The sequence below is a fragment of the Argiope bruennichi genome, chromosome X2 (genome assembly GCF_947563725.1).
Source record: "Argiope bruennichi chromosome X2, qqArgBrue1.1, whole genome shotgun sequence".
NCBI classification, from domain to species: domain Eukaryota; kingdom Metazoa; phylum Arthropoda; class Arachnida; order Araneae; family Araneidae; genus Argiope; species Argiope bruennichi.
This window is the reverse complement of record NC_079163.1, coordinates 94217485-94237751: the sequence shown is the minus strand read 5'-3', so window position 1 is coordinate 94237751 and position 20267 is coordinate 94217485. Positions and strand designations below refer to the sequence as shown.

Here is a 20267-nt window from a genome sequence, read left to right as displayed (position 1 = left end):
AATTTTTGGAAATTCCGAAAATCTAATTTGATTCTGTCAACTTTGCATTTAAGTATGCTTCGGGAATATCGTAATGAAGCAATTTTTAACATAAAACATTTTAAATCTTGAAACACAAATATGAATTTATATGAAAACAAACATACGAATTAAACAAACGAAATTTTTTTTTGACCTATTTCTCTTCCTTTACTCTCTCCAAGGACAATTTTGAAAACAAATTATCCAAAAAGGCTTATCCCTTTGTTTGATTACTTTTTTATATTTGTATAATATCGATTTCAATGCAGCAATAAATAGAATTTATTTATTTGGATTTTTATCCAACAGATACCAATCTTTCCCATTCAGAATCATTTTAATTAAAAGTGAATCTAATTTCCTGAAGAGATTAACATACCGTGAAAATTGTAAGCACTTTTTTTTTTTTTTTTTTTTTTTTTTTTTTTTTTTTTTTTAGTTCAACGGCCGACAAAGGTTTAATTTCAATTGAATCTCTAATGAGTAATTTGATATTCATGATTCCATCAACAAAGTATTTTTACACTGCAAATTGCGATAGACATTTTATCCATGTTATTTCAGTCCTTTTGCACCTGTTCTGTTCATTGTTTACATGGCTATATCTAATGAAGTCAAGTCACATGACGTAACTATCCGAGTCATCTAACATCTAATTGAAAGTTGTCGCGCCAACTTCTTTCTCTTCATGCATAAAATGCAGCCACATTCCAACGTTTATATTGTTTATGTCCATCGAATACTATAGCTGGATTAAAATATGTCGGTAAAAAAAAAAAAAATAGGGACCCATAATCATTCAACTTAATGAATAAATGTCCTATTATATCTAATACTTTGGAAACCTTTGTTACAATTTCCATAAAAAATTAAAAGGGGAAGGATTGATTACGATATAGCCACAAAATATGAAAACTTAAGCAGAATTTCTGTTCCTTAAATTTTCAACAATGGGGGGGGGAATACACGCAATTATACACAATGAAAAGGATTGAATTTCATTACGACAATCAAAAGTATAGCTGAAAACTACACAAAATATATTTTTAAACATTTGATAAATTAGGAGAAAAAATTGGTACGAATGAGATTGTATCTTTTTGAACTTTAAGGTAGTGTAAAAATTAATTTCAAAAGGTAATATTTTCAAAAGCTACCACCAGAATTATGTTTAATTTTTAATTAACTGAAATATTAGACAAACTGTTTAGAGGTGAGCATTTCTATCCTCCTAAGTATATTTGTGTCAAATTTGTTAACTTTCGGTCCAACAGTCATCTTTGTAAAGAGTCAACTGACAGACACACAAACTACACATATTCGCTTTTATTAATAATAAAGATACTAAACTCGAAATAAAAAAAAATAAAAAAAAGAAGAAGATTCGGTTTGACTATGCGTTAAAAATAGTGGTCAAAATTCAGTTTTATATATTTAAAGACAATTTCGAGTTAATTCAGTTTCGAGTTTCGACTTAATTACCATATAAAACATTTTTTTTTTCCCCATAAGACAAGAAAATACTTCCATCCTTATGGCTAACAACGTTTCAAATTTCTATTCAAAAAGATTCTTGAAAAACATATTAGCAGAATTTCTTTAACAATGACTAGAATCTCAATCCATGCAATCTACCAATATATGCAATCCAATACTGGAATAGACTAAGCATAATAATAGACTAAGCATTTTAAAGTGATTCAATTCTCTTCCATTCAACTTAATATCCAGAATTCAAGACTAATTAAAGTTTTAAAATTGATTTAAATCTGAAAGTTTTGTTTTGTTTTCTTTTCTTTTACGCGCATTCTGCACTCAAATATCTTTTTTAACTATCGGTATTCTTTTCAACGTATTTTAGTTATAGTTGCTTACCTATAAGTTAATATGCCATTTAATTTACTTTATCTTGCAAATAATACTTTTTTCTGTCGCTTCATGTGAAATTTACTGCATTAACAAGGCAATTAATTTAACTGATTTCTTTCAACTGGAAAATAACCCAAATACACAAGATATCCAGTTTAATTACTACCCTTTCCGCTCTTTACAGTTATTTTTAAATGTTTGAAATAAAGGTAAATATAAAACATCAAAATTCACATCTTGATTTCAACCCTTTAAAACAACTGATCCCCCCTAAAAGAAAAATAATTTATGGCAATGCATTTTTTCTTAAACTTTCTGGGTTAAAACATTCTTTTATTCTTACAGAAATTGAATTAAATTACAAACATTCGATTTCTTTGATCTAAAGACAAAACTTCAAAACCTTAAATTGATTCAACAAAAATATTTAGGCGCTAGAGTACAAAAGTGCAGCGGTTATATTTATTCACGAATTCTTTTATTTCTAAAAAAATTTAAGTTAAATAAGTTTTATATTAGTTCAAATGTATAACTTTAAAAAAATTGGGGGGAACTTACCCTTTTACATCATCTTCAGAAAGAAACGAGATTAGTCGTCATTTTTATAATAATCTGCAGAAACAAATGCGTAAATTATAATACAAGTTATTGAAAATAAATCAAGAGAATTTATATAAAAATAATAATAGTAAAAATGATAGCACTGAAAATGTCACAAATGTCACATTATTCCAATTTTGAAATCAAAACATTTCACACTATTCCTCCCTACCTTAAAAAATATTATATCCTATGAAGTTAAATTGTTCTTTTGATACCAAAATTTAAATGATATTAATTGCTGTGTAAAACATACTGTAATAATACTGTCAATTCAAATTTCCACAGTTAGCAAATAAAAATACTATATCAACATGAACTTTCTAATTCCAATCAACTTAAAAATGGTATCTGAATTATTCCAAAGAATGTCAAGAACTACATTCGTACTGGCGTCGCATATAATCAACAATTAAAACAATCTGTCATTTTATACAACAAAAAGATAATAAAGCGGTTCACGGTTAATGAATTAAAGAAGGAAGATAGATGTCCCAGTGTAACATTCTTTGACTAGTGCAATAAAATTATCATCGCTGAATAAGCCAAATTTCCCGTGCCTTGTTTTGTTTCATGTAAATCGAAATAACAGTGAAGACACATTAGTAGGGAAAGTTAGAATCTCTGTACTTACGGCCTCTTCTAAAAAAAGAATACAAGTTTCGCTATCAGTTGACGTCACACTCCCCGGCGAGCACAGCAAAAGGGGTTTCTCCCACCCCCTTTCGCTGACGTTCACTGACCTCCGTAACATCCTCCCCTCAAGAATGCGAATAGGGGACACAACAACCTTCCCTCCTTCAAGCAAACATGTCCGCCGCAGGGAATTCCACAAGCAGAGTAAAAGGAACCAGACTCGGAAGAATCGGTCATGAAACTGAGGAACCGCGCAACGTAAACGAGAACCATAAAAACCCATCAGAAAATCTTAATTTATTTTTATTTCTGTTCATAAAAAACACAGAGATGCTCAATAAATGATTATAAGCATCCTGTTATAGATTATATTTAAAACAAAATGCAATAATAGCATGCACGTATAATATGGAGCATTTATTTCTGCGGTGAAACATCAACATCGTAGTCAAGGCCATTCTAGGTAGCCTCTTCAGAGGCCCCTTTCCCTTGAAAAGAGATCTTCTGGTTCCGCCATAGAGAGAAAAAAGAAAATTCACAAGCACAATGAATTCAAGAGGGTTGAAAAGAGCCCAACTTTTTTTTTTATACGATGGCGGAACTAAAAGCCCTCTTTTTAAATCTTCTGAAACACAATGTGGAATCCACTAAATTTTATATAAATCGGTTATTAGAAGAAAAAAACTTTTATAAAAATGTTCAAGTAAAAAACTATATACGAAAGAGTATTCAATTTACGTCGCTGACATCAAATGAAGGTGTTATTCAGTGATAACATACTTGCAATTCCTGAAATTGTAGAATAGATACTAAGTCACAAGAATTTGTTTCAAGATATCTCAAACAATTCAGCATAGTATAATGGTAATTGATAAAGAACGAGTATGTGTCGGTTACTTTTATTTTTAAAAATAACTTTGATAAAAGTTATTATAATCTATATTAAAAAATTGTCCAGCACAAACATTTTATTTGTTACAATTACGTAATACTTGTAACAAATAGAAATATATATATGTGAAGCAGCCTATTACTGATATAAAAATACGAAGTAATACAAGAGGAACTGGCGGAATTTTTTAAAAATCGATTCGAAATATATTTTTCTACTTCAACAATAAAAAACAAAAATCTCTTATAATCAACATCAGTCACAGCTCACTAAAACATGATTTACAGGACTGAAAGGTTTAAGCAAAATCATCAGCAATAATAATGTGCCTCTTAACATATTAAAAATCATGTAAAATGCAATCAAAAGTCAATTTAAGAAAAAGATACTCACTGAAACATCAGCTAATTTAAATTTGCTATAAAAATAAAATAAACAATGTTATAAAAATACTATACTGAATTTATGAATTCCCATGAAGCTTAAGGATTGCAAATTTAAGAAAAATGATGAAGAGACGAAAAAAAAAAAACATCCCTGATGCAAAATAAATGACAATTTTATTAAATAAAAGATATATTGAAATGTGTTATTTTGTACAGTTATAAACTTATAAGTAAAAACAAATTCCTTGATATTTAATGAAAGCATCTCAAATAATAAACTTTTATGACAACTTAATACTCGCTTAAATGTAACTGCATTACTTATTTGATCACCCCTTCCCCCACACAAGGAAAGGAGGGAAATCTGACATTACCTGCTGTACACACCGAAATCGGGACAGGATTACTTAACGCTTTTAAGCGAAAGCCGATACTGCAGATTTATTCCAAAATCGATTACAAACCTGCAGCACTACGGACAACCACCTCCCCCCCCCATCCTTTTCTGGTCGAAAGACAATGTATCTTCGGAAAAGAAGAAGTCGCTAAGTTATTGTTGCGATGCAGATGAGGAAAAACCTATCGATCGTGATCAAAAGCAATTGCAATGAATCACACCGAGGGCTAATGACCGGGATTCCACACCAGACCTACTTTCTGTTGGACAATGGGCGCATGCTAATCCCACAATCGATTGTAGGGGTTTCGAAAAAGAGGTGCGTGTGTGTGCGGTGGCCGTGACTCAGCCACTTGTCAGGGAAGAGTGCATCCATAGGGTTCAATTTTCATCGGTCACTTGTTTCAGCCCCAGCGACAACACCTATGCGAATTGTACTTTGGCGTCAAAGAGGTGGTTTACAATTAGACCTCCACTTAAAAGACAATTTTGAAGCTAAGAATCCTGAACATGTGAAAAACCACTTCAGAGGGAATATCAAGAACTTACCTGACCTCATCTCAGTTCAACATGCAAGGCTCCTCCCTCTTCAAAAGAGCCCCAATATCAAATAGAAAACTGCCTAGTGCCTAGCAACCTTGAAGAGCTCCAAAAGCTTTCTTTTTTACACTGCATTTTTAGAGTAATTTAAATTTTGTGCTTTTAATTTGATTTTCCAAAAAACTCAAACTTATTCAAATTAAAATCATGTTTTCGTTTCAATTTCAGAAATGTTTGCTTCTTTTTTTTTTTTTTTTTTTTCTTTTCCGTTCGCTGTCTTAGCTCACAAGCCCCTGGCAAACCTTTTCTTAAAATAACTATACATTTTGTAATTATTTTACTATTTTGTTTGAAACTAATTTTAGTTTAAAAAGTATTTCGGGCGTTAAGAGAAAGGCATTTATTATGATGAATCAATAATAATAATATAATAATTAAAAACTCCGTCACACAGAAAAAAAATATCATTTAAAAACAAAAATAGGAGTATTAAAAAATGGTATTGGTGCTAATTATTTTATCAGTCTCAAAACAATGAGTATCAAATGTTGAATAGACAAGATTAAGAGAAAAAAATGGTATATCAATCCCTACAAGTTAAGACAATAGAATTCCAAAGTAAATAGGTAACGAAAATAATCAGAAATTCCGTCTTTATCGAGCAATTTTGGAACTGAGAAATTAAACTTAGTTCTGAAAACATCAAAAGCTTAAAAAAATAACTAATTTTCATACTAAATTAATTATTTTCAGCAGAATTCAGAATATTAATTTTTAATCTGAAGATTTCGTATGTTGTTGTTTTTTTACAGAGATAAATAGTTAATCGAAATTACTGCGTGCCAGCAAATTAATTAAATTCGATTCGATCATATGTCGATCTTCTTGTACATTCTGTTTAGTTCATATTCAGTCGTTTAATTATAAATAAGAATATGAAGAAACTTCATAAAAATTTTCATAATTACTCTTGATAAACCATATATCCCTGGAAATAAATTATTTTGACAAATGCATATAATTAATATTAAAAGAAATTGTATATTTCGGATATACAGCAGTTCGCATACACTGCATTCAAATAATACATGACCTGCATGCAAATTATTTCAAGGTAGCATGGAAAATGAAAATTAAAAAAAAAATCAGGTGTAAAATGAATATAAATTGTTTCGTTATTTTTAACATCCTGATAATGAAGAGTTTTCAAAGTAAGGTAGCTTTCAAATTATTTCATTTGAAAGCTACCTTTCAAATGAAACCACCTTTTTTTCCCCTATTCAATGGATAAAAAAAGTTTAAATAAATTAATCTTAATGTTGTAAGTTTAACGAATAGAAAATATTCTAATCCTAACACTAATTAAATGCACACATTTTAAACTTGCGCTTTCATTTGACCTACTTTTTTTTTTTTTTTTTTTTTTTTGCATTGTATAAGTTTTGGGGAAAGTATTACATTTTATCTTTCAATTAAAAAGTTTAAATCCTTTTCCAATGAATTTACGGTCAAAGCAGATGTCTGGGAATGGGAGGGAGGAATGATTGCTCTCTTTCAAATAATAAGCTTTCCTTCCACTAGAGGGCGTTGTTTGGCAGAGGAGTTAAGAATGAATCAGCGATTTCAAACTAATCTAGTTGCTAATTTCGGGGGAAAAAAAAAGATAAAACCAACTAGCAGAAAACTTCTCAAGTGCAACCAAATAGAAAACCAGCCAAGTGTCTATTCACGTAAAACAATTGGGGGGAGGGGGGGATAAAATTATAGCCTCGAGTCTGTTAATATGGTGGTAAAAATTACAAAATGTATTATCTCACGTTAGAATATGTGAAAGGATGGATACTAAATGATGTCCAACATAAAAAGAAACTGGATGCATTTCTTTAATAATAATAATAAAGCATGGGTTAGGAATATAGATACATTAATATTGTCTCTTGCGACGATAACTTCTTTTCACGTTTCAGTTAAGAATTAAAAAGGGAAAATATCCGAGTGTAGAAATAAAATCTTCTATATTATCATAAAAGTCATAAGTTTATTTTAATACCTAATATTGATAAAACATTCAAATCGCGCTTTTTCCTTTACTAAGTGTGGTAGTACGTATTTAATATAATAACCGATTTTCATTTTTTGTGAAGACTTATATAATTTTCTAAGATGAATTCTATATAATTTTTCTTTTATCATTACAAAAATTAACAAATTCATTTTGTATTCCAGTTTAATGCAATCACAATATATATATATATATATATATATATATATATATATATATATATATATATATATATATATATTCTTTTATACCATTAAAAAACAAAACAGGGACGTGAAACTGGAAGTTTCCTTAAATGAATCTAAATCGTCAACATTTTATGTAATTAATCGACGCATTATAAAAACCCATTTTAAAAGTACGCTTTCCCTCTTTCTCTCTATTTCAAGGGGGCTGTGAGGGGGGATTGGAAATCGGTTACTGTCTAAATTGAGATGCTCTAAATCATCAAGATTCGTCAAATTTACATGGAAGTTGCAATTTTTAATATCTTGACCTTCGCGATAGCGAGAACTTGCAGTTGTTTTCGAAACAAACAAAAAAAAAAAAACTGGCATAAAAAAAAAGCCACTGGATGCAGATATCTAATAAATAAACAAAATTTTCAAACAAACTATTTTTCACAAGAGAATGGGTAAACACAATAATCATAAAAAAATTAACAATTTTATCATTTATTTTTAAAAACATTTCCGGTAGAAAATCTCAGATTTTAGATATACAAACTTTATACTTACTTATTCTTTCTAATCATTCATAATGAGAACATAATTACATCACAGTTTATATATTACATGAACAGTATTCAACAATTCATAAGATGGAACAGAAATCAATGATCCATGAAGTCTAAACCTTGAATTAAATTTGAATTACAGCAGCGTTCAGCATTTGAGAATGATAAACACTTTCTCAAGTACTTCAGATAATTTTTAAAATAATTTTCAGTTCTAACATTTTTAACAGCTTTCTGAAATATTACATCACTCGGCCCGGATTTGAAATTCAATAGCTGATGAGAAATTTTTACAGCAAATTTAAACAAGTCGCAAATTTCAAAGAAAGAGCATTGTTTCAGATTAACTTTAAAACGTCTCAAATGAAAGGAATAGCATCTTCCAAGATTTCCAACACAAATCAACGATAAATGCAACGGATATACTTTTTTTTTTTTACTGAATAAATAATGTTTTTTAATCATGTAAAAAAATAAATATAAGTTTCCACAAATAAAGGATATAAGTACGAAAAAGCTGCGGAAGTTTTCTTTTAGGTTAATCAAAAAAATGTATAGAAAAAATAAGTACTTATTAAAGCATTACTTTGCGTGTGCGTTAAGTGACGCTCCAACGATTACAAAAAAAGATGAACGCAAATTGAATTCAAGATTTGCAAAAGAAAAACAGAAAATTGTACTCTAGACGAAGCAAAACTCGCCTAAACCTGTATAGAGAAAAAATAGATCGTCTATGGTGGGGAGGGGGACACTTTCTCATGAATAAAGGGGAAGGCAACTGAAGATGCATTTCCCCTCTGTCTGTTCGTAGCCTGTGACATTTGGCCCGCCACAAACAAGACAGCTTCCTCAAGGGCAAAGAACTGGCAGAACAAGCTTCCAGGATGGTTCAGCCACATGGAAACGAAAAAAGACCCGGCTTTTCCAATGTTCTCAGATGAGTCGGTTTTTAGGGCGGCAGGGGGAAAGTTCTGCCGAGGAGGACCCTCATCATCTATCAGAAGAGGAAGCAGCCCATATCACTAAATCAGCAAAGCGTCCGCTGGTGCGCGGCAGTTTCAACAAACGCGAGAAGAATATCAAATAAAAGACGGATGAAAGGGATTAGTAGCTCGCCTGCAGTTGGCCACAACCGTTAAAGTTTATTGGAAAATTAAACTGTGGTAAGAGTCAATTTAGGAGGCTCCCAGCTTCTTTCAGTTCGGAGAAAGCGAAATGTTGCGTTACAAATAATAAGCGCATGAGGGTTTGGAAATTGAAATGAGAATTAATTTCATAAGATTTTTAATTTTATTTCACTTTGAAAAGGGATACTGTAATATGCAACTAATTACACTCTAATTTTATGAATGTTGCATTCAGGACAATAAGAAGTGTTTTGAATACACAGATAAACTTACAAATGCGAAATTCCATTTTATTTTATTCTGCCTAGATTTGCTAGATTTCAGTTGTGAGAGAATCATCTGAACGGTAATAAAAATTTAATATAAATGAATATCAAAAACATTAATTAACATTAATTATCGAACATTAATTAATGTTCGATAAAGGGTAATAATAAAAAGGATAAAAGAACATAACTTGATTGTTTTTTAATGTATATATTTCGCAATCAGATACAGAAAAGAGAAATTCCAGTAGTACGAGATTTATATAAAATATTTAAGAAATTGACTGACTAAAGAGGGAAAGCTTAACTTATTCTTTGATATTGGACGAAGCGACAAGAAATATTTTCTCGTACACATACATTCATAGATCACTTTTTAGAATCCAATCTTGAAGATTAAAACGTTATATCATTCCGATATCTATTTTAGACTCCCCCAACCTCATGATAAGAGAAAAATGAGGCGATTTTAATATGGCGATCTTACAACTAGAAGTTCTTCCGTCAAATTAATAGGATAAATTTTTGATAGGATTGGACCTTTATTTAGACAAAGAAAATATATCAACATTCGCAGTGAAACGATCTTGTGTAGTAAGAGAATAAAAACAAGATAAGAATTTGACTGAAGATATTTTACAGAAATACAATAACAATATTTATCATAATTTACAGCCTATAACATCTCAAGCAAAAAATAATAAATTCATAGAATTAAGTTCAAAATTCTTCCAATGAAAGAAGGTATGCTTATGAGTAAAATAATAGAAAAAAGCGATTCCGAACAACATTTACAATTTTTCTTCTATATTTATCCAAACCAAGTAATATCTATTGAACAGCATACAGTTTCACAAGAATAAGCCTATTTTGCAACACATTTTTAGGTACTAGAATTTCTGGTTAATTTTTTTTCCAACGAATGTAATTAATTCACGCCCCCCCCCCAGGAATGAGAAGAGAAAAAGCTTCTTCTAGAATGGTAAACCACATCCTTCCTTTCATGGTATCCAAAAACAACAAGAAACAATTCACAAGAAATACAGTGAGAATCAAAAATATCCGAACTCGTAAAGTGGAGGTTATTTTTAACGCTGGGATGCTTCCGGTGATTTCGGTCTTCACCCTATAATTCTTTTAACTTTTTACGAATTATAAGGTGGAGATCGAAACTATCGCAAACAGAAGCCTTTGCATATGTAAGACTTCGAAAGTTTTGTGTTTCCATACAAATTATCACAGAAGAATGATGAAAAACAAAACCACATCATTTTCATTCATTCTTAAGAATCAAATAACATCGAAATACAAACATAATACAAACAAATAATGCAAAAAAATAAAAACCGATTACACATGAGGAAATCGTGTTGCTCAATTTACCAGGTTACAAAACAGAATAAATAAAATGATACAGATGAGATACAAAGAGGAAGGAAGTGCTATCACATAAAACTGACGCCAATAACTTTTTTTTATGCCAACCAATCTGAAAAGAGTCCACAGAAAATTTTAAACTCATAAAATTTTTCTTTGCATGAAAAACGTGCTTTTTTTAAATTTATTTTTTTTAATAAAACATACACAAATCTAGCAGAATATTATACATTTCGTCAATTTAAAATTTTAAAAAGACATTAGCGGGCTTGAATAAAACAACGGCATTTTTCAAACCCAATTATGAAATCAAAACATCAATTTTCTTATATTTATATGCAATTCTAAGATCACATTATAAACAACAAATTAGTAATTAACTCTGAAGTACTGAACTCAAACCTTCATAAAACAAAACATCAAAAATATATGGGGGAAAGGGGATATTCGCTGACTATATAAGTCGCTTTAGACTATATTTATGACTATATAAGTCGCTTTAGACTATATTTATGACTATATAAGTCGCTTTAGACTATATTTATGACTATATAAATCGCTTTAGACTATATTTATGACTATATAAGTCGCTTATGCTAAATAATTTGTAAAACATTTTAATAAAAGAGCATTTCGATAGTTAAAACATTTAAAAACGATTATTTCGAATTAAATCATTCTTCAAACATTAAACTTCTAAAAAGCCTGCCGTCCCCCCCCCTCAAAATATTTTACACTTTCAATACAATTACATACAACTGCAATACCAAACAGAAATCAACATGTACAGATGCTTTAGTGTGATACATTATTATATTGATAGTGTTCATTATGTCTAATTATACCTGCAAACACTCAAACAGCTGTTAAATCCTATCTGACATTTACAAAGGGTAGAGAAATTCATTCTCAGAAGAGTTTAATGATACATGCAAAACTCACCTAAGAATTTGCAGTGATCTATTTTTATACAAACCAAACGGCGATGTGTTTACATTTTGGAAACCGCGAGTTTCGCGTTGAGGAGGAAAGAAACAAAGGCTCTCGTGATAAAATAAAACTTCCGAATTCATACGTTTGTTTTGATAGGAAAATGTGAGACAAACTTTCTACGCTAAAGAAAATGCAAGAGCAAGCAAAATAGTGATAAACAAACATGCAACCTATTTTCGTGATACTGAAGCCTCCTGCCAAACTCTTTCAAAAATTCATCAGAGCGAAATATAATGTCTCGCTGTCTAAGAGCTAAGAAAGCTTTTTTTAACGGGAGGGGGGGAGGGGATTTCGAGCACGTAAAACAAAGTTAGGTGAGCCGTCGGCAAACGAGACGCATTGACTGTCACATTTACATTAGCAATGCTAAAGTTAAAAAGGGTTCCTAGAAAAATCTTGCGTGTCTCTTTAACGTTCATTTAAAAAGTTTCGGTGAAGGAGGAACAGTCTACTTACACATACGCGACGACTTTTTAACGATAAAAGGTTGCAGAACCACTAAAAGTAGGAGAGACAGAAAAAGAAAAAAAAAAGATATGGAAGAAGTTATCGCAAAAAACGTGCTAAGTAGGCCAAATCCTTCACATACAAAGAAGTAGCGTATGGCATTACGCGCAGAAATTGGTGATAGTAACTGGAGATTGATTTATTAGATAAAATACATATCAATTCTATAAATACACAGCAAAAATCTATACATATTTAAAAACATTCATTTTTTAAACTTCTGTCGATTTTCTGAATTAGTATTTTGCACTTAATATTTTACGATGATATAAGCATTAATAATCCCTTTAAATAAGATAACTAACGCTTTTTCTATTTTTCCTTCACTACGCTAGTTCAGTGAACACGTTGGCTGTGGCGTGAATCGCCTGCGCTTCACACCTATTATCTAATTAGATAAATGGTCCAAATCACAGTTTGAATCATTGCACTGAAAGTATTAAATAAAAATCCAGGAAGAAAGAGATAAAAAGTTAAAAATACAACTGGGAAGAATTCATTATGAACTTTTTTCATTGAACGTTTTCTTGGCTGAATTTGGAATAATTTATTCGCAGACATCCTTCCCCACATCGATTGCTACACTTGAAACTCCATCTGCACGTTGCAAGATACAACAAAAATTTAAATAATTTGCAATATAATAAACTATTACATAACTCCAAATTATAATCCTACATTTAGACAGCTAATTTTCCTAACCCCAGTGTTTTATGTTTGGTTTGGTTTGGTTTAATGGTACAAAGGCTAATAACAAAAAAGAATTGACTGCTTTTAATTCATTGCTTAAAAGATATTTCTTCAACTTCCTTAACAAAATTTAAATCCTTAGTGCATTATCAAACAGATTTACAACAAACGACCAAAAGCTGCTAGCTATAAAGGAATAGCAAACAGACCTATTCTTATACATAAGGTTATAAACAATAAAAACATTAAAAAACATTTTTTTTTTAATAGAAGTTAGCTAAAATGCAATAGAAATGCTTTAGACAGGAAAAGTTTACCAGACAAAAGTATTGAAAAAAAAAAAAACGATTAAAAAAACAGAAAAACCACAGAGACATTTTACTACTTCTGAATGAACATCAACAGAAATAAACTTTTAGGGAACTCAACTAATTTAAACTATTTTAACTAAAGTCCAATTTTTTCTTTCTTTCGTCCCTTGGATTTTCTATGACCAAATATTAAAATATCATCTATAACACGAATTTGTAATTTTATAATTAGAAAGTTCAAAAGTACTCAAAATTGCAAAAAAAGCACCATGCTACCTCAGAGATCGTAACTAAAGTACTGCTGCACAATACATTCAAACAAAAAAAAAAGCAATAAAAATTTTCTCATCGTTTAATTAAGAAAAAGAAATTTTAAATCGTGTTAATTCTGAACAGTTTTATTTATTCTAAAGATTTATTGTACAATTATTGATATCAAAACAACTCATTTAGTGAAATTGCCTTTTAAATCATTTAAAATTTAATTACAATTATTATTACTTAATTTGTTAAACATCTTTATAGCCCATTTATCAACTACGGATTATCTATTAAGACCACGGCATATTAAAGCAAATTTTTACAACATTTTCTAGTTTAAAATCATCGATTTCTCTTCCTATAATCATTTCTATAAACATTTTTTCCCCTTAATTCTAATTTTTAGATAAATCAACTTTTTTTATAATCCCGTCAGTCACGAATTAGTCAAGTTCCACTACACAAAAATCAATCACAAGGATAAAGAAACGAGTGAACGATAAAAGATACAGATGGCTTTGAAATAAGAAACAGGGAAGAGAAGAATACTAAATGCAAGTTTGAACTAACAGATTTCCTTTAACGTCTTTTGTAAACGCTGCACGCGGTTTATTTTGGGATACCTTACAACAGAACCGGATTTAGATCAGTAGGGGAGCCTTAGGGAATGGAAATTTCGGGGCCTCACTCTCCCTTTCAAACTTCAAAACCAGATGCTTTTATAGATTTTCATTTAATACATATATAAGTAGTCTTAAAGTATCAAGTATTTACCTTAGAATCTTAAGTATTATTGTTGTACTATGTTAACACGTTATTATAAATTATTAATTTTTATAAACAAAAAAAAAGTAAAAATTATATTAAGCCAGCGACAACACTAAAACATTTAATTGCGAGTCATTTTGGAAGAGTATGAAGCGTTCGAAATAATTAAAAGCAAAAGTGGTTTTAAGCAAATTAGTGAAACAAATTACAAAACTTAATTAATGTATTCTAAATTCTCAAATACAAAATTTGACAGGTCTGTTAACTTGCGAGTTTAATCAGTCAACTGCAAAATAGGACCACACTGAACTGAAAAAGAATTCGGAAGCACGAAAAAACTTTCAAGAATGATGTTCTGAAATTTAAACGATACTTGACACAATTTGAATATGCCCGAATAAATAACTCGAGTGAATAAAATGAAAGCGCAAAATTAAATTACCCAGAAAATACCACAAAAATAAACAAAAATGTCGAGGTCTCAGAGGCCCCAGACAGTTGTCCACTTTGCCAATTTGATAAGCCGACCCTGTTTCCCAGACTTCAAATTAGAAAAAGAAATCGCATTCGAAAGTAAATTTGCGCTAGAGATGAAACATAGAGTCAACTTAGAAGAAAAATACCATTCAATGCAAACTCAGCGAATAGAAACGCAACCTGAGAACAGTGAAACTAATAGTAGTTTGATTTCTGCATTAAATTCCATCAGAAAGTTTAAACAAACAAGAGGTCGAAGCCAGAGTGAAGATCTTGTTGACGAGCAAGCAGCCAGCAGGAAAGACAATGAAAAGAGAAGCAAATGTCGCACGATCGATGGAGGAAGAAGTCAAAAGTGAGGGGAAGAAGATATTGCAATTGTGTAACGAGTGTAATCAATGCGTATCGATTTGTCTGCGGCTATTTAGTAACATGTCTGGAAATGAAGTTCGGATTGTGATGGTGGAGAAGGCGAACGAATCTTCATTCGGCAACTCTCATCGCGAAATCGAAATAATTAGGTACTTCAAACAGCAAACAATCTCAATACCAGCGGTAATGTAAATGTCATTTTCTATTACGTTAATGGTTATCGCTTAGGGAATGTATGCATAGTTATAAAAATATTCAAGCTTAGGTTGCTTATCATAAATTATTGAGTAGAGGTTCTCAGACTATGCTATATGTACAACTAGAGGAATATTACATCCTTTTTGAAAATACTATTTCCACACAGATTTAAACGAATATAAAATAGCATCGCTTTTAGTACTTTGTTTTATCACTGATTATTAAGATTTATATTTTCCCCATGTTTTTGGCACTACTCTTCCACCATAAATGACATCCATGATGGTTGGACTATTAGATTATGAGCATAGTTTGTTAAAAAAAAAGAGAGAGAAATTTTTGAATATTTCATGTAACAAAAGTCTTTTAAATGAGATAACAAAATACAACTTAAGCAATTTTTGCTTGAAACGAAGATATAAATAAATAAGCGTATTCCCGACGAAATGGGGGGGATAGATATTAATGCCCTTCAACACATTATTTTTTCCGAAATTAGATTTTCAGCCATGCCATTAGATAAAAATAAAAATAGAACACGGGTGCAATTTAAACCTGATTTGCGCTTGAAATTAATGAATATAAAATATGACATACTGAAATTGGTTGCAATGAAACGGGTTCTGTCATTGCACTGATCCTCATCATTAATAAATATAAATAATTGCTATTACATATTATTACCCATTATTTACACCTATACACAATATATGATCCGTTTTGATGTTATTTATGAATATTCAAAATATTTTACACTTTGGTTATATAAAATAAAGGTGAAAATACATTTTACAGTTCCTCTCATTTCAATAATCTTTGAATAGCTTCTTCGGCTTAGATTTAACTCTAAAAGACAAATCTAGTAAACAAAAACTGCCATGTTTAGTTGGTCTACTGGGACGGCAAATACAAATGATTACAAAAAAATTTTAACATTTTTTAGAAAATCTGAAGCAAGCATCTGACGGAAGCCGACTGAAATTTGCCGTCATCTAAATAGATATCTCAATGCATGTATATAAATAAAGAAATAAATTTAGAAAGTTAGTATGGAGGTAAATGTTATAAATTACGATAACTTACGTTCAGAATAACCCAATAAAGGTGTAAACAGTCCAAGCACACACTGCAAGTCCCTTTCATTTCAATAATCTTTGATCAGCTTCAGCTTAGATTTAACTTCAAAGGATAGATTCTCATCACAAAAAATCGCCATGGACTAATCGGACGGTAAATATAGAAGATAAAACAAACACTGGGGGAAAAATTGAATGCCACAGCAAACGACTAAAAAATCACAGCCAATCTGAGATCAGCATCCGACGGAAGTCGATTGAAATTTACCTTTCTCTAAATAGATATCTCGTCGAAGGCATATACATACATCAGTGATTCTCGAAATCCTCGCGATAGGCAAAGGTAAAGAAACCGACACTGTTTGACGAAGTTTTCAGATGATAAATAACGGAACAGGCAAATAAATAGGTTTTATCATTTGACTAATCAGAAATTTCTAACGGAAACGAGAATAAAGGTCGTTGCGAGAAACTAGGTTCATCAAAAGAACTGAAAACAACAAATGAAGCTTCCATGATCCAAGCTACTGGGAATTATATAATGGAACCTGACTAATTCGAATCCATCGCTAACCCCCCCCCCAATCTTAAACATCGTTTCCTTGAATTAATTTTCCATTAACATAACGCATTGATATCAAACATCATTCGAATTTATTTTGGGTCAATCAAACTCAAAAGATCAAAAATCTGTAAGAAAAAAAAATTAATTTCAAATTTTGCTCTTCTTTCTTTAAATAAATCTTCATTTATACACAGAGGATTTATTGCACAACTATTATATTTAAAATAATGTAGATTGTTTATTAAATTAGCCATGATATTTTTTAATTACAATTATCACTTTATTTATTATTTATACATTATTTATCTATGCTGTTAAATATTAAAAACAATTCTTTACTGCCATTTTCAACTTAAAAATTATTTTTTCTTTTGCTGCACTCATTTTCAGAAACATTTTCATTTATTCGAATTCCTACCGTCATCTTTTCCGTTTCATACTAGCCAAATTCCATCGTACCGAAAAACATTTAATGAAATCGCTTTATTTTATCAAGTTGAATAACTTGAACGTATAGAACTAAAAGAAGTTGAATAACTTGACATAGGTAACAAAATAACTAACGTATTGCTCAAATGTATTTTTATTATGCATTCGTGTATTTGCGCAATGATCTCATTTTGATTTTGTTCCTTTTCATAGCTCAAGCGCAAAATTTCGAATTTCAGATAGGAATGTTTTCTGTTTACCTTTGCTAAAGAAAATTGCCATTTTTAATGATGAAAATTTTACCGTAATTGTTTGAATCATCATTCAGTAATATATAACAACTCTGTATTTTTAACAAATTTAATACTGGTTACATACTTGAAAAAATAAATTTACTTAAAACAACGGAAATTGGCAAAGAAGAATTGAGCATGCGCATTCAAGCGATATATATATTTCATCAGTAATAAGTCAATGAATTCCGTAAACAATTTTGAAATAACCGTGACAACAGCCATAACTGCCGAAGGAAACATTATGAGAAATTATCTTCAAACATAAAATAGACTTTCCAATTGTTTTCTATATTAACATAACATAAAGAGGGAGAGAGAGAAAAATGGAAAAATAAACTCTATCGATCTGTTTATTCTATACAAACGAGAAAATATACTGGATGCTACACAATAAATCTGACACAACTATTGCAAAATCAATTCCATAAGCGTTGACAATATCTTTTCTTTCCTCGATTCCCCCCCCCCCTTCTTCTTCTTTCATATGAATAAATTTTTATTCAGGGTGATTTTTATTGTTTATCCTTTCCTCTAAAGATTGAAATGAAGCAGATTTATGTTTACGAGCTGAGTAAAATCCCTGCGTAAAATTTCCCGGAGGCAGAGAGTCTACATTGACAATGTCCATTCAAGGCATCTCTTCAGGTTAACAATTCTAAATACCACAATAATACATTGCATCCTTAAACTAACATTGATACAATTCAGAGAAATAAGCTCTGAGTTATAATAAATATAAGCCTGAAACAAGCAAAACAAATGTAAAGAAAACCGAAATTTTGAGTTTCCAGCAGTAAAAAATTGCAACCGTATTTAAAACATTATTAACTGACATAAATATTTAGAGTTACGCATGTAGGGATTAAATTAACATTTATATTGATGCGATAGTTTTCCCCGAAGAGTGCGATATGATCATTATTTCTTAACGTGAAAGAAATGCCCCCCCCCCCATAAAACATCATACAATAGACAAATATCATTAGCTGTTAAAAGGTATCCGAAATTCAATAAGCAAGCAAATTCAGTTTCAAAAACAAGAAAACCATGGTATGGAAATTGATTAAGAGTCAAAAACCCTATTTTTTGATATGATATTTACTAGTCAAAACATTCTCTCTCAAGCAAATAGAAAAATCTCATTAAACAAAGAACTAATAGCTATTTATGATCGAAGCTTTTCAACAAACTTTATACATCGAAATATATTTTGTTTCCATTATTTTAATATAGTTAGTATTCTGGTTCTTGTATATAATCGAAAGTAAATGGTATATAGGATAAATTTTTTTAGAAATATTGAATAATTTTTTTTACGATGTGAGTATTTATAATTAATATTTATCACCATTTAAATTATTTATTACTATTATTTTAATTATTAAATTACAATTTAAGTATTAAAATAATAAACATTTATACTTGCATAAAAATAAATAGCGTATTAATTAGAACTATCTGTAAATAGTTAATTAAATTTGAATAATTTTATTATTATGTATTTCGATAATAAATTTTTATTTTGGATGAAAAAAATTAAAAACATATTAATTAAGAGTATTTGTAAATTTTGAATTGAATAAGTTATTAAAAAAGAAAAAAATTCCTAGCCAGGTTCGAACCCTGACCTTCCGTATAAGAGACGGTTACCTAGACAACCATGCCATCGGGATCATCGGAACAGGAGTCAAGTTATCAGTATATAAGCTTTACCAAAAGTTTGAGGGTCATTTTCTCGAAATTGACTGTCCATTGCGTTTTAATATTTTCATGAATGAACATTCTAAATGTATACTATCATTATACTAAATCTCATCCCGATCTCAGATTTCAAACCCGTGACTTCTCCTTGTTAGAAGGATTAGACAAGGAGCTCAAATAGAAGATGACATTAACCAAGCAGAAGTACCTTTTATATTATCGATATTGAGATACAAAATGTTAAGCACATTCCAGAGAATCTTATGTCATTCTTTCTTGTGCTTTATGATGCAATCGTTTCTCTTTTCCGCTTTTTTAAAAATAAGAATCCAAAACGTTCGATAAAACTAAGCAATCCGAAAAATCAAAACAGAAATGGAACTTGGCAAAATCGAACGCTTTAAATTAGAAGTCGTCTGTAATGGGAAATTCTGTACCACAGAATTTCTTATTAATATAATGTTATTATACAGCTTATTATTTACTTTTATTAATTCAAAGTCAAAACAACTGTAAAACAAACTCTTCATTTCTGAGTTCATGTATCTGGTTTCCTCAGTGACGGTAAATTAATATTTTCTTAAGGCCCTTAATTAATTCAAAAGCTAAACCACTATGAAACATATTCAATAAAAAAAACAGTCAAATGTTCCATACAAAAAAAAATACAAGAAAAAACTCGAACACAGCACTTATTTTTCTTCCTTTTTTTTC

At 30.2% G+C, this 20267-nt stretch overlaps 1 protein-coding gene across 3 annotated transcripts in view; it reads right to left on the bottom strand.

Moving 5' to 3' along the window:
- Positions 1–20267, bottom strand: part of LOC129959999 (C-terminal-binding protein-like) — a 74733-nt gene that overhangs the window by 26835 nt on the left and 27631 nt on the right. For 2 of the 3 annotated variants that reach the window (XM_056072973.1, XM_056072974.1), the window contains exon 2: positions 2449–2502. The exons of the other annotated variant lie outside the window; for it this stretch is intronic. The gene's annotated coding sequence lies outside the window, so the exon portion shown is untranslated. The remainder of the gene's footprint in view (positions 1–2448; positions 2503–20267) is intronic. 3 annotated transcript variants of the gene reach the window in all.